Source organism: Aphelocoma coerulescens, chromosome 3 (genome assembly GCF_041296385.1).
Source record: "Aphelocoma coerulescens isolate FSJ_1873_10779 chromosome 3, UR_Acoe_1.0, whole genome shotgun sequence".
Classification (NCBI taxonomy): Eukaryota; Metazoa; Chordata; class Aves; order Passeriformes; family Corvidae; genus Aphelocoma; species Aphelocoma coerulescens.
Window position 1 is genome coordinate 1,470,397 of NC_091016.1, and position 15,495 is coordinate 1,485,891.

The 15,495-nt window shown below is 51.2% G+C and overlaps 1 long non-coding RNA gene across 1 annotated transcript; it reads right to left on the reverse strand.

The window, feature by feature from the left end:
* Nucleotides 1-2,230: 2,230 nt before the first annotated feature.
* LOC138107094 (uncharacterized) lies at nt 2,231-3,912 on the reverse strand. Its single transcript, XR_011149221.1, has 3 exons — nt 3,833-3,912; nt 3,018-3,100; nt 2,231-2,356 (listed from the first exon to the last, which is right to left on the reverse strand). It is a non-coding gene; the product is annotated as an uncharacterized lncRNA (long non-coding RNA).
* Nucleotides 3,913-15,495: the final 11,583 nt, after the last annotated feature.

Below are 15,495 nucleotides of genomic sequence, written 5' to 3' on the forward strand. Positions count from 1 at the left end.
ACGGGGGGACAGGAGGAGGACAGGTGTTAGGGACCGAGTCCGGAGGGCTGGCCGCATAAACGACACGTACCCCGATACGATTAAGCATCCTTCTCCCCTTAGTGTTCAACTATGCCAACTTATATCTACTTTTGCAAAGATTCACGCCCAGTCCCTCTAGATGGCCTCTAATCAGAGGGGGAACTGGGCAGCTGTATACCTTGCCAAGGACTCTCAGGGCTGCCTGCAGTCAGGGGCCTGTTCAGGGGCTTTTCCTCAGCAACCCTGGGTTGTCCAATCTTTCCAGGGGTATCATATGCCCTTGTTCCATAAGGAATCCCTCTACAGACAGGGAGTTGTCACCGGCCCCGTGCTCATGGGCTGTAGGGGACACCTGCACGGAGGAGGAAATGGAAATGGGAAAGAGGGAAATGCAACCTAATGGGACGCAGCCCTGGCACCACATTTCCTCTTGTTCCTGCTGGCCTGGAAAGCCCCAGGTAAATCCAGTCCCTCAGACCTTGCATCCCTGAACACCAGGAGAGCTGGAGTTTTACCCAGATCCCAGTGCCCTGCACAGCTGCACTGACACGAGCACAGGCTGATCGCTCTGCCCAGCACCATCCCTCATTTTCCTCCCATTGCTCCCCAAGCGTCCCCAAACCACCCCGTGTCTGTGCCGGGGCCAGTGCCTGCCCCGAGCCCAACCAGAGGCTGTCACCCAGCCCTGCACCAGCTCCCACCCCTGGGAGAGCTGGGAATGCACTGAGAGCTCAGCTCCCTGGGCTCCCCAACACCCAAACCAGTCCTCAGACACACAAATAATGCCCAACCTGCCCCTCCGGGCACAGCCAAACACCACAATTCCATCATCCCCAAGGAACTCTGGCAGGTTGCCTCTTCACCTGTGCCTTTTTCCAGCAGCCATGGCTAGGACCGGGCTGTCAGAAATAGCATTCCCTAGGCAGTTCATCCCAGCACAGAGGAGAAGAGGAGCCTGTCACTCATCCACACCACGGGCAGGACAAGGGGGGCCCAAGCTGGCTTTGGCTGCTCCAACATCCAAAGCTCTTGGTGCCAAAGATAGGACGAGTTCAGTGGTTGCTCCTGTCCTGAAAGAGAGCAGAAAAGCGAAGTTAATCCCACTGTGGAATGCAAGACTCCTGCATTTCATATTTCTGCTCTGATTGCTCACCGCAGAGTATTATCCATAGAAAAAAAAGGAGAATGACACCATATCAAATAAAAAGTGCCCTTCTCCAGCACTTCTATTCCAAGCATTAAAAAGATGCTCATTTCTCTTCCAGCATTGTTTCCCTCATTTTAGCAGAACCGTCTTCATCCCAGACCCCCTTCATCAGCTGTTCAATCCTCTGGCACTGGATTTGGACAAAGGAAGGGACGCACCTGGATCGCAGGAAATCACAGAGAGAAACCCCTCCAAAACCTGACAGAGAAAAACAACAGGAGATGCAGGAAGACACATCCCTCATTTGCACGTCCGGAGTGCTTTTCTAAAGACTTCCCTGCATCTGGATGCACTTTGCACTTGGCTTTCTTTACAAGAATGCATTTGCTGCTAAACACGTCTCAGGCCCTTATTTGATCAGGATAAGGTCGGATGCAGATGAAGACTCACACAGGGAATAGCCAGGGAGATGCAGGGCCTGGGAACATCAAGGACGGAGAAGAGAAGGAACAGGGATTGTTTTTCTTGTTTAGAGCCAGCAGTGCTGTGAGCTTGGAGAACACACGGCACCACAGGGATCCAGGGCAGGAGCGGGATAACTCCGGGATAAGGGGAATCTGCTCCCACTCCAGGGCTGTGCCAGTGAAGGAGGGGAAGTTTTAGTGCCTTCATGGCACACAAAAACCAAACCCAGCACCACCGAGCTGGACTTTCGTGAACTGCAACACAAAGCGGCCCCTGGCCTTTGGGGGAACACAACCTCACCGAGTCACGGAGCCAGGGGATGACACTTGGGAATGAGCCTTGCGGCCTGCAGCCAAATCAGATGAGGGAGCCACAGGAGCTGTGGGGTTTCCTGCTCTTCCTGCAACGCCATCAGTCCAGACCAGGAGACCTTTCCTGGAACAGATCTTCCCTGTAAAAGGGAGCAACACCAAAGCTCAAGCCCTCATTTAGAGACCCTTGGAAAAGCAAAGGTGAGAGGGGATTACCTGGAGCCCCAGGGGACCGAGGTGAAGGGGATGAAGAAGCAGACAGCAAACTGCTTCCACTGCTTCTCACTCCAGCAAGGGGAACATCCCTGGAATTTCACGTCCAGCGTCTCTCCCAAGCCCCACCGGCGAACCCACACGTACTCCAGGACTGATCTCCTTTGTACTTCCAGCAGCACAGACCCACCGGGAGGAACTGCAATCCAAGGACACACATCAGCAACCGCCTTCCCGCTTGGCGCTCTCTCCACATTTTTCCCTTTCCAGTGGGATGCAGGTGCCACCCCCCAGAGGCAGGAAAACTGCCTTGCAATCCAGTACAAAACCTGCCTGGGAAGCCCAGGATGCCTGGAGCCAGCAGCCATTTCTCCTGGAGCTCAAGCTGACAGGCATTTGAAGCCTGCTGGGCCTCACAGCTGCTTTTCTGCCAGGGGCATTCCCATCTCTTATTTTTTAGCCCAAATAAAGGTTTGCAAAGCTGAGTTTTGTGAGAAGTGCTTCATATTTGGATTATTCTTAACTTGGGAGTTTCCCTTGGCACCAAAATCAGGGCGTAAACCCAACATGGCCTCAAAGGGCCATAAGATCCCAGATATCCAATCCCCAGTTCCCTCAGCATTGGTTCATTAAAGCTTTTCAGGGGTAATTTAGCAAACTTCAGGGTTTGGTGACTTCACCATCAAAGCAACACGAAACCTGTGCAAAAGGAACTTAACTAAAGCTGGCTAAACACTGCCCAGACCTGGCAGAAAGCGCTTCCCACACCTCTCCTGGAATTTCTCTTTCCCAGCCCTTCCAGCTTCGGAAGGCTTCTGTGGGAGCCTCAAGTCGCGGTGCAGCTCAGAACCTGCACGTACCTAAAGCAGCCCCACAGGAACACGAAGCTTCCCTCGGGCATTTCGTTTCTTTACCCCAAACATTCTTCCCACTCAGCCACAATCTAGAAAGGAAAGAAAGGAAAAGAAGGAAGACCAATTAATTCTGACATAAGGAGTCTTGACTATTCCAACACACTGCCAGGTGAAAAAACATCCCTGCCAGGCTAACAAATCCCCCTGATACTGTCTCCATTCTGTATCAATTATTTAAACGCTGTATTAAGGAGCGTAAGGACACAATCCTTGGAATTCTCAAAAATGGCTCAGCTTGGCTACTCCAAGCACTTTCTCACCCGGGGAGCTGAGCTGTCCCACATTTAAACGCCACGTTTGATCCAAATCCCATAGAAATCTGATATTGTTTGGCTCCTGAGCTTTCCCAAAAGCTGTGCAGTCAAGCCTGGAAATCCTCACTGAAGCTTTGCCATGTCACATCGGGATTTACCCTTGGGAAAACCCCACTCTCAGCACTTGGGTTTCAAGAGGTTGCACCCAATGTTACAGACACAGAATTCCTGTGGGGTTTGGCATTTCCTGCACCTCCAAACACGTGAAAAGAAGGAAGTGCAGAGTCCCGAGGCTCCATTATTGCCATTCTCCTCACATCCCTTTCCTCAGCTGCACGTGGCTTTGTGCCTCCTCTGAAGGGCTGGAAAGGAATTTGGGAACCCCCCTCAGCTTCTTCGGTTTTCAGCTTTTTCTCTGAGCCGGCCCAAAAGGCAAACAGGAAAAAAAAAACCCCAGAAGTGCACAAAATCCCAGCCCCTCCCAAGATGCAGCTCCTCACACCAAACCTTGGGAGAATCCCTGGTGCTTCCAACACCGCTGCAATCCCACCTGGAGCTGAGCTTACAGGGTGCTCTGCCTAATCCACATCCAAGCCTGGATAGCCCAAAGCCTGCAAGAAAAGAGGAGGCAAAGTGAAAAGGAGTGAGGGGGAAAAAATCAGAGTTTCAGGTTTTTCCCCTGTTTGCAACAGGATTGAAGGGCGGGATGGAGAGGTTTTGTGGAAAAGAAGTACCAAAGGCTGCTTCATTCCCAGCAATTAGCGCTGCTCAGGTTGAATCCAAGAGGCCCAATCCACCAGGTTTAAACAGGAGCGGCCGACAGGATGGGTTATGACACAGATCTGTGAAGCTGGAGCCTTCTTCCTTCTCCCGGGCTCTCCCAGAAATTCTCCATGTCCGGACGCGCTCCCGCTCTCCCTGCTGGGGAGGACGGACTTGGATAGCCCGGGTGACTGGTGAGCCTAAAACAATAAGTGATGCAGTGATCCAAGTGTTTTTCACAAGGAAATGACATATTCTCTGGACCTGGGATAACCCATATCCCATGGCCTTCTCCAGGAAGAGTCCCAGCTGGATAGGGTCTCCCAGAAAGGATTCCATAGGGGCTCACCTTCTGCTTGGAGCTCGGCTGAATTCCTCAGCAATCCCAGGGAATGTGGCCATTGGAGGCTTTGGGCAGATTGGGCTCAATTGCGTTTTTAGGTTTTGTTACCGTCTCTCAGACTTCCCACTGGAATGTGGTCTCCAAGGAATATGTAAATCCCATTGGATTCCTGCTCTTTCGGACAATTTTTTGTACCATTCCTGTACAAAACGAGGCCCCCTGTTCGGATGCTTTTCCCCACCGTTCCCCAGCAGTTTTATCTGCCAGTGCATTCCCTGTGCTGGTTGGGCTCTTCCCAGATCTCTGAGCTCCTTCACAAGGCAGGAGATCCATTTGGCCCAGGAACTGAACCCTCCCGAGGAATTGTCTGATGCCATCTCCACATTTCACAGCTGATCCTTGTGCTCAAAGGATCCCTCTTTCTTCCCTCCAGCCAATTCCAAGCCTCGCTGCCCCCAGCCGGGAACAGTCCCCAGGCCGATCCCTGCAGTCTTCCCTGCCAGGATCCTGCTCAGGAATCCATGGGCTACAAATTGAAGAATTAATTCTTCCCACCCCTGCCCACTTCTAATTCCAAAGGATTTGGTGTCTGCCTTACCCGGCTGGAGCCTGCTTCCAACTCTGTTCTTGCTGCTTCTGCTGCTTTCCATTTCCCAGGAATTCCACCAACGGAGCGACAGCGTTTTCCACCTCCTCCTCCAGGATTCCCTCTGTTGCGTTCGGGTGCTGGAAGGATATCAAAACCTGGGCCTCACTATCAGGAATTATATCCCCGGATTTGATCCTTTCCAAATGTCACCTCTTCCCAACAAAGCACTGGCCATCCAAGGAATTCTAGAGAGCGATGTGCTGACCGCTGCTTACTCCTCTGGAATGTCAGAGCTTGGAAAAAAAGGGCAGTTGAGGCTTTTCCTGGTGCTGCCCATGAAGTGTATTTTACCTAAGTGCCCCTGCCCATGCCTTTGCCTGTATCCGCCAAAAATCCACCCGTTCATTCCCCAGCTGCTGCCTCCCTCTTTTCCTGGATCCAACAGAATTTTAACAGGTGAATATTCCCCTCTGGAAGAGCACCTTTCATTCCAAACCTAAGAACAAACAAATGAATCACTTTCCTTCGACCTTCCTTATTAGGATTCCACTGAGAGCAGTGGATGGAAAATGATCCTCTCCTGGCCCCTGCTGGATTCCCGGAGCAGGGAGCCTTTCCCTCTTTCCCCCCACCCCCCGCGGTGCCCTCCTCCCCCTCCCGCCCCACCCCGCACCCTTTTCAGCCTTTCTTCCACAGCTTTTGCCTCCGGACCTCAGATCCTTTTGGTCTCCAGGAGCTCCCAGCAGCTCCACAGCCTTTCCTCTCCCATCCTGATCCTTTGTCCAGGAATGGAGCTCTGCATTGCAATTCCCTTCTCTTTTCTCCGACAATTCCCACCAACCCAGACCTAAAGCTGACACAAGGAACGCTCGGTGCCCACAAATCCAAATCCAGACCTGGCCATCCCTAAACCAGCAACTCCCGGACAATTTGCGTTCATTCCAACCTATCACTGAGGACTCACCTAATCCTTCAAAATTCCCAAGAAATATCCCGTTGCCTTCAGCTCCCAGGGGATTCTGCTTCGTGCTCACACGGATTTGGGACTTCCCTGAAACACCCGTGCAGGGCACGCTGGAATCCCCGATCCCGTGAATCCGGGGAGTGTGAAAAGCTCGGTCCAGCCTGGGCCCCCAGAAATTTTTGCCAACTATCCCCCAAGTCCTCGGGACAACAGAACTCTCTGGTACTGCATTTTTGGCGTTGTAAAGCCTGGAATTACTTTATTCCTAGTGCTGGGCTCTGGATGTGGCCGAGAAAATCCCGGCCTCCACACAGACCCAGATTCCAAACTTTTTGATACATTTGAGCAAACCGAGAAATTCCCCTTCCCTGCTTCTTCTTAAGGGCATCCTTCTCTTCCCTTACCCGGCCTGCTCTCTCCCACTGGGCTGGGTTTTTCCCTTCCCATGCTAATTAGTCCCTACTTCTAGGAGCTTTAGGTACCTTTCTTCCCTGGCAGGGATTTCTTAACACAGCTACCGAGGCTTTGGGAGTCTTCTTTATCTTCTACTTTCTGGAAACACACCCTCTGATCCATAAATGCCACAATCCAGATGCCCAACTTCAACAAGACATCCTTTTCACCTAAAAACACTCACTCTCAACTCTTAGATCTTTTAAAGTTTTACCCCCGCAAAATTCCCCTGGTTTTCCACCGCTGAATTCCTCCGTCCTGATTCCAAGAATTTCTTGAATACCACGGGGCTTTTCTCAAGATTTACCCCCACAACCTTCCCTACGTGCCCACTGCTCACCACCTCATTTTTCCCTCAATGTCTTCGTTCTCCACCCCAGAGAGTTTGTCAAGTGTTGCCTCCAAAATGTTCCCCCTCTGTCCACTACGGAGTTCCCCATTTTGCCTTCAAAATATTCATTCTGTCCCCTCCAGATTGCATCCACTTTTACCCCCAACATTTTACTTCCTCTACAATATTGATTAAACCTTTTCCACCCCAAAAATGTGCATTCCCTCCCTTAAACAGCACCTCAGCTTTTCCCTCAAAAATGCCCCAGAGAGAAACTCCGATTCAGCCCCCAAACTCCCATTTTCCTACACAAACAGTTCTTGTGGCCCCTCTCAATTCCCCCAGGCTTTCAGCTAAAGGAATAACTGGAAGCCTATTCCCTCATCTCTGCCCTCCTTTTGCTTTCCCGGAAAACCTTGCCATCCCACACTTTCTCCAAGAGATCTGCTGGGAGTACGGCAAGGTCTGCTCTGTCAGAGTGCCAGGGGGGTTTACAGCACTTGCTCCTCTGCATCTTCACCCTTTCATCAGCTTTCCCCTGGAACGGTGTTGTGGGAGAAGCTTGGAATTACCAGAAATGGATCAGGTTCACATTTTTTCCCCACCAGTTTTCATCTGGTTTGAAATTCCTGGAATTACCCTCAAATGTGCCCTAGAACAGTGCTGTGAAAGGATCAGTCAGAAGAACAGCCTGAAAGCAGAAAACCACCTCCAGCAGCAGCCGGAATGATCCCATTTCTGTTCTTACCTGCTCCTGCCAGAGCTCCCAACGGCCCTTCCCATTCCAAGAGCTATGCAAGACATTCCTGCTGTCCGTGAGGGTGAGGTGCCAGTTCTGGATGTTCTTTGCTGCGGAATCGGACAACAAACAGAGCGTAAATGATCTTGGTGGCTCTTCCAAGCCAAACCACCCCGTGATTCCTTGCGTGGATCAGCACCTGTCCCAACTCCATTCCAGAAACCTCCTCCCACTAACCCAGAACTTTCCTTTTTCCGCTCAACATCAGGGATTTGCTGCCGAGTGCCCCGGGCAGGGGACGCCTCAGCCTTCCCTGGGACGCCTCAGCATTCCAGCATTTTTATTCCAGGCATTAAAAGGATGCTCATTTCTCTTCCAGCATTGTTTCCCTCATTTTAGGAGAACCCTTTTCATCCCAGACCCCCCTCGTCAGCTGTTCAATCCTCTGGCACTGGATTTGGACAAAAGAAGGGACGCACCTGGACTGCGGGAAATCACGGAGAGAAACCCCTCCAAAACCTGACAGAGAAAAACAACGGGAGATGCAGGAAGACATATCCCTCATTTGCACGTCTGGAATGCTTTTCTAAAGACTTCTCTGCATCTGGATGCTCTTTGCTCTTGGCTTTCTTTACAGGAATGCATTTGCTGCTAAACACATCTCAGGCCCTTATTTGATCAGGATAAGGCGGGATGGAGATGAAGACTCACACAGGGAATAGCCAGGGAGATTCCCAGATCTCTGAGCTCCTTCACAAGGCAGGAGATCCATTTGGCCCAGGAACCGAACCCTCCCGAGGAATTGTCTGATGCCATCTCCACATTTCACAGCTGATCCTTGTGCTCAAAGGATCCCCCTTTCTTCCCTCCAGCCAATTCCAAGCCTCGCTGCCCCCAGCCGGGAACAGTCCCCAGGCCGATCCCTGCAGTCTTCCCTGCCAGGATCCTGCTCAGGAATCCATGGGCTACAAATTGAAGAATTAATTCTTCCCACCCCTGCCCACTTCTAATTCCAAAGGATTTGGTGGCTGCCTTACCCGGCTGGAGCCTGCTTCCAACTCTGTTCTTGCTGCTTCTGCTGCTTTCCATTTCCCAGGAATTCCACCAACGGAGCGACAGCGTTTTCCACCTCCTCCTCCAGCATTCCCTCTGTCGCGTTCGGGTGCTGGAAGGATATCAAAACCAGGGCCTCACTATCAGGAATTATATCCCCGGATTTGTTCCTTTCCAAATGTCACCTCTTCCCAACAAAGCACTGGCCATCCAAGGAATTCTAGAGAGCGATGTGCTGACCGCTGCTTACTCCTCTGGAATGTCAGAGCTTGGAAAAAAAGGGCAGTTGAGGCTTTTCCTGGTGCTGCCCATGAAGTGTATTTTACCTAAGTGCCCCTGCCCATGCCTTTGCCTGTATCCGCCAAAAATCCACCCGTTCATTCCCCAGCTGCTGCCTCCCTCTTTTCCTGGATCCAACAGAATTTTAACAGGTGAATATTCCCCTCTGGAAGAGCACCTTTCATTCCAAACCTAAGAACAAACAAATGAATCACTTTCCTTCGACCTTCCTTATTAGGATTCCACTGAGAGCAGTGGATGGAAAATGATCCTCTCCTGGCCCCTGCTGGATTCCCGGAGCAGGGAGCCTTTCCCTCTTTCCCCCCACCCCCCGCGGTGCCCTCCTCCCCCTCCCGCCCCACCCCGCACCCTTTTCAGGCTTTGTTCCACAGCTTTTGCCTCCGGACCTCAGATCCTTTTGGTCTCCAGGAGCTCCCAGCAGCTCCACAGCCTTTCCTCTCCCATCCTGATCCTTTGTCCAGGAATGGAGCTCTGCATTGCAATTCCCTTCTCTTTTCTCCGACAATTCCCACCAACCCAGACCTAAAGCTGACACAAGGAACGCTCGGTGCCCACAAATCCAAATCCAGACCTGGCCATCCCTAAACCAGCAACTCCCGGACAATTTGCGTTCATTCCAACCTATCACTGAGGACTCACCTAATCCTTCAAAATTCCCAAGAAATATCCCGTTGCCTTCAGCTCCCAGGGGATTCTGCTTCGTGCTCACACGGATTTGGGACTTCCCTGAAACACCCGTGCAGGGCACGCTGGAATCCCCGATCCCGTGAATCCGGGGAGTGTGAAAAGCTCGGTCCAGCCTGGGCCCCCAGAAATTTTTGCCAACTATCCCCCAAGTCCTCGGGACAACAGAACTCTCTGGTACTGCATTTTTGGCGTTGTAAAGCCTGGAATTACTTTATTCCTAGTGCTGGGCTCTGGATGTGGCCGAGAAAATCCCGGCCTCCACACAGACCCAGATTCCAAACTTTTTGATACATTTGAGCAAACCGAGAAATTCCCCTTCCCTGCTTCTTCTTAAGGGCATCCTTCTCTTCCCTTACCCGGCCTGCTCTCTCCCACTGGGCTGGGTTTTTCCCTTCCCATGCTAATTAGTCCCTACTTCTAGGAGCTTTAGGTACCTTTCTTCCCTGGCAGGGATTTCTTAACACAGCTACCGAGGCTTTGGGAGTCTTCTTTATCTTCTACTTTCTGGAAACACACCCTCTGATCCATAAATGCCGCAATCCAGATGCCCAACTTCAACAAGACATCCTTTTCACCTAAAAACACTCACTCTCAACTCTTAGATCTTTTAAAGTTTTACCCCCGCAAAATTCCCCTGGTTTTCCACCGCTGAATTCCTCCGTCCTGATTCCAAGAATTTCTTGAATACCACGGGGCTTTTCTCAAGATTTACCCCCACAACCTTCCCTACGTGCCCACTGCTCACCACCTCATTTTTCCCTCAATGTCTTCGTTCTCCACCCCAGAGAGTTTGTCAAGTGTTGCCTCCAAAATGTTCCCCCTCTGTCCACTACCGAGTTCCCCATTTTGCCTTCAAAATATTCATTCTGTCCCCTCCAGATTGCATCCACTTTTACCCCCAACATTTTACTTCCTCTACAATATTGATTAAACCTTTTCCACCCCAAAAATGTGCATTCCCTCCCTTAAACAGCACCTCAGCTTTTCCCTCAAAAATGCCCCAGAGAGAAACTCCGATTCAGCCCCCAAACTCCCATTTTCCTACACAAACAGTTCTTGTGGCCCCTCTCAATTCCCCCAGGCTTTCAGCTAAAGGAATAACTGGAAGCCTATTCCCTCATCTCTGCCCTCCTTTTGCTTTCCTGGAAAACCTTGCCATCCCACACTTTCTCCAAGAGATCTGCTGGGAGTACGGCAAGGTCTGCTCTGTCTGAGTGCCAGGGGGGTTTACAGCACTTGCTCCTCTGCATCTTCACCCTTTCATCAGCTTTCCCCTGGAACGGTGTTGTGGGAGAAGCTTGGAATTACCAGAAATGGATCAGGTTCACATTTTTTCCCCACCAGTTTTCATCTGGTTTGAAATTCCTGGAATTACCCTCAAATGTGCCCTAGAACAGTGCTGTGAAAGGATCAGTCAGAAGAACAGCCTGAAAGCAGAAAACCACCTCCAGCAGCAGCCGGAATGATCCCATTTCTCTTCTTACCTGCTCCTGCCAGAGCTCCCAACGGCCCTTCCCATTCCAAAACAACAGCTATGCAAGACATTCCTGCTGTCCGTGAGGGTGAGGTGCCAGTTCTGGATGTTCTTTGCTGCGGAATCGGACAACAAACAGAGCGTAAATGATCTTGGTGGCTCTTCCAAGCCAAACCACCCCGTGATTCCTTGCGTGGATCAGCACCTGTCCCAACTCCATTCCAGAAACCTCCTCCCACTAACCCAGAACTTTCCTTTTTCCGCTCAACATCAGGGATTTGCTGCCGAGTGCCCCGGGCAGGGGACGCCTCAGCCTTCCCTGGGACGCCTCAGCATTCCAGCATTTTTATTCCAGGCATTAAAAGGATGCTCATTTCTCTTCCAGCATTGTTTCCCTCATTTTAGGAGAACCCTTTTCATCCCAGACCCCCCTCGTCAGCTGTTCAATCCTCTGGCACTGGATTTGGACAAAAGAAGGGACGCACCTGGACTGCGGGAAATCACGGAGAGAAACCCCTCCAAAACCTGACAGAGAAAAACAACGGGAGATGCAGGAAGACATATCCCTCATTTGCACGTCTGGAATGCTTTTCTAAAGACTTCTCTGCATCTGGATGCTCTTTGCTCTTGGCTTTCTTTACAGGAATGCATTTGCTGCTAAACACATCTCAGGCCCTTATTTGATCAGGATAAGGCGGGATGGAGATGAAGACTCACACAGGGAATAGCCAGGGAGATTCCCAGATCTCTGAGCTCCTTCACAAGGCAGGAGGTCCATTTGGCCCAGGAACCGAACCCTCCCGAGGAATTGTCTGATGCCATCTCCACATTTCACAGCTGATCCTTGTGCTCAAAGGATCCCCCTTTCTTCCCTCCAGCCAATTCCAAGCCTCGCTGCCCCCAGCCGGGAACAGTCCCCAGGCCGATCCCTGCAGTCTTCCCTGCCAGGATCCTGCTCAGGAATCCATGGGCTACAAATTGAAGAATTAATTCTTCCCACCCCTGCCCACTTCTAATTCCAAAGGATTTGGTGGCTGCCTTACCCGGCTGGAGCCTGCTTCCAACTCTGTTCTTGCTGCTTCTGCTGCTTTCCATTTCCCAGGAATTCCACCAACGGAGCGACAGCGTTTTCCACCTCCTCCTCCAGGATTCCCTCGGTTGCGTTCGGGTGCTGGAAGGGTATCAAAACCTGGGCCTCACTATCAGGAATTATATCCCCGGATTTGTTCCTTTCCAAATGTCACCTCTTCCCAACAAAGCACTGGCCATCCAAGGAATTCTAGAGAGCGATGTGCTGACCGCTGCTTACTCCTCTGGAATGTCAGAGCTTGGAAAAAAAGGGCAGTTGAGGCTTTTCCTGGTGCTGCCCATGAAGTGTATTTTACCTAAGTGCCCCTGCCCATGCCTTTGCCTGTATCCGCCAAAAATCCACCCGTTCATTCCCCAGCTGCTGCCTCCCTCTTTTCCTGGATCCAACAGAATTTTAACAGGTGAATATTCCCCTCTGGAAGAGCACCTTTCATTCCAAACCTAAGAACAAACAAACGAATCACTTTCCTTCGACCTTCCTTATTAGGATTCCACTGAGAGCAGTGGATGGAAAATGATCCTCTCCTGGCCCCTGCTGGATTCCCGGAGCAGGGAGCCTTTCCCTCTTTCCCCCCACCCCCCGCGGTGCCCTCCTCCCCCTCCCGCCCCACCCCGCACCCTTTTCAGGCTTTGTTCCACAGCTTTTGCCTCCGGACCTCAGATCCTTTTGGTCTCCAGGAGCTCCCAGCAGCTCCACAGCCTTTCCTCTCCCATCCTGATCCTTTCTCCAGGAATGGAGCTCTGCATTGCAATTCCCTTCTCTTTTCTCCGACAATTCCCACCAACCCAGACCTAAAGCTGACACAAGGAACGCTCGGTGCCCACAAATCCAAATCCAGACCTGGCCATCCCTAAACCAGCAACTCCCGGACAATTTGCGTTCATTCCAACCTATCACTGAGGACTCACCTAATCCTTCAAAATTCCCAAGAAATATCCCGTTGCCTTCAGCTCCCAGGGGATTCTGCTTCGTGCTCACACGGATTTGGGACTTCCCTGAAACACCCGTGCAGGGCACGCTGGAATCCCCGATCCCGTGAATCCGGGGAGTGTGAAAAGCTCGGTCCAGCCTGGGCCCCCAGAAATTTTTGCCAACTATCCCCCAAGTCCTCGGGACAACAGAACTCTCTGGTACTGCATTTTTGGCGTTGTAAAGCCTGGAATTACTTTATTCCTAGTGCTGGGCTCTGGATGTGGCCGAGAAAATCCCGGCCTCCACACAGACCCAGATTCCAAACTTTTTGATACATTTGAGCAAACCGAGAAATTCCCCTTCCCTGCTTCTTCTTAAGGGCATCCTTCTCTTCCCTTACCCGGCCTGCTCTCTCCCACTGGGCTGGGTTTTTCCCTTCCCATGCTAATTAGTCCCTACTCCTAGGAGGTTTAGGTACCTTTCTTCCCTGGCAGGGATTTCTTAACACAGCTACCGAGGCTTTGGGAGTCTTCTTTATCTTCTACTTTCTGGAAACACACCCTCTGATCCATAAATGCCGCAATCCAGATGCCCAACTTCAACAAGACATCCTTTTCACCTAAAAACACTCACTCTCAACTCTTAGATCTTTTAAAGTTTTACCCCCGCAAAATTCCCCTGGTTTTCCACCGCTGAATTCCTCCGTCCTGATTCCAAGAATTTCTTGAATACCACGGGGCTTTTCTCAAGATTTACCCCCACAACCTTCCCTACGTGCCCACTGCTCACCACCTCATTTTTCCCTCAATGTCTTCGTTCTCCACCCCAGAGAGTTTGTCAAGTGTTGCCTCCAAAATGTTCCCCCTCTGTCCACTACCGAGTTCCCCATTTTGCCTTCAAAATATTCATTCTGTCCCCTCCAGATTGCATCCACTTTTACCCCCAACATTTTACTTCCTCTACAATATTGATTAAACCTTTTCCACCCCAAAAATGTGCATTCCCTCCCTTAAACAGCACCTCAGCTTTTCCCTCAAAAATGCCCCAGAGAGAAACTCCGATTCAGCCCCCAAACTCCCATTTTCCTACACAAACAGTTCTTGTGGCCCCTCTCAATTCCCCCAGGCTTTCAGCTAAAGGAATAACTGGAAGCCTATTCCCTCATCTCTGCCCTCCTTTTGCTTTCCTGGAAAACCTTGCCATCCCACACTTTCTCCAAGAGATCTGCTGGGAGTACGGCAAGGTCTGCTCTGTCTGAGTGCCAGGGGGGTTTACAGCACTTGCTCCTCTGCATCTTCACCCTTTCATCAGCTTTCCCCTGGAACGGTGTTGTGGGAGAAGCTTGGAATTACCAGAAATGGATCAGGTTCACATTTTTTCCCCACCAGTTTTCATCTGGTTTGAAATTCCTGGAATTACCCTCAAATGTGCCCTAGAACAGTGCTGTGAAAGGATCAGTCAGAAGAACAGCCTGAAAGCAGAAAACCACCTCCAGCAGCAGCCGGAATGATCCCATTTCTCTTCTTACCTGCTCCTGCCAGAGCTCCCAACGGCCCTTCCCATTCCAAAACAACAGCTATGCAAGACATTCCTGCTGTCCGTGAGGGTGAGGTGCCAGTTCTGGATGTTCTTTGCTGCGGAATCGGACAACAAACAGAGCGTAAATGATCTTGGTGGCTCTTCCAAGCCAAACCACCCCGTGATTCCTTGCGTGGATCAGCACCTGTCCCAACTCCATTCCAGAAACCTCCTCCCACTAACCCAGAACTTTCCTTTTTCCGCTCAACATCAGGGATTTGCTGCCGAGTGCCCCGGGCAGGGGACGCCTCAGCCTTCCCTGGGACGCCTCAGCATTCCAGCATTTTTATTCCAGGCATTAAAAGGATGCTCATTTCTCTTCCAGCATTGTTTCCCTCATTTTAGGAGAACCCTTTTCATCCCAGACCCCCCTCGTCAGCTGTTCAATCCTCTGGCACTGGATTTGGACAAAAGAAGGGACGCACCTGGACTGCGGGAAATCACGGAGAGAAACCCCTCCAAAACCTGACAGAGAAAAACAACGGGAGATGCAGGAAGACATATCCCTCATTTGCACGTCTGGAATGCTTTTCTAAAGACTTCTCTGCATCTGGATGCTCTTTGCTCTTGGCTTTCTTTACAGGAATGCATTTGCTGCTAAACACATCTCAGGCCCTTATTTGATCAGGATAAGGCGGGATGGAGATGAAGACTCACACAGGGAATAGCCAGGGAGATTCCCAGATCTCTGAGCTCCTTCACAAGGCAGGAGGTCCATTTGGCCCAGGAACCGAACCCTCCCGAGGAATTGTCTGATGCCATCTCCACATTTCACAGCTGATCCTTGTGCTCAAAGGATCCCCCTTTCTTCCCTCCAGCCAATTCCAAGCCTCGCTGCCCCCAGCCGGGAACAGTCCCCAGGCCGATCCCTGCAGTCTTCCCTGCCAGGATCCTG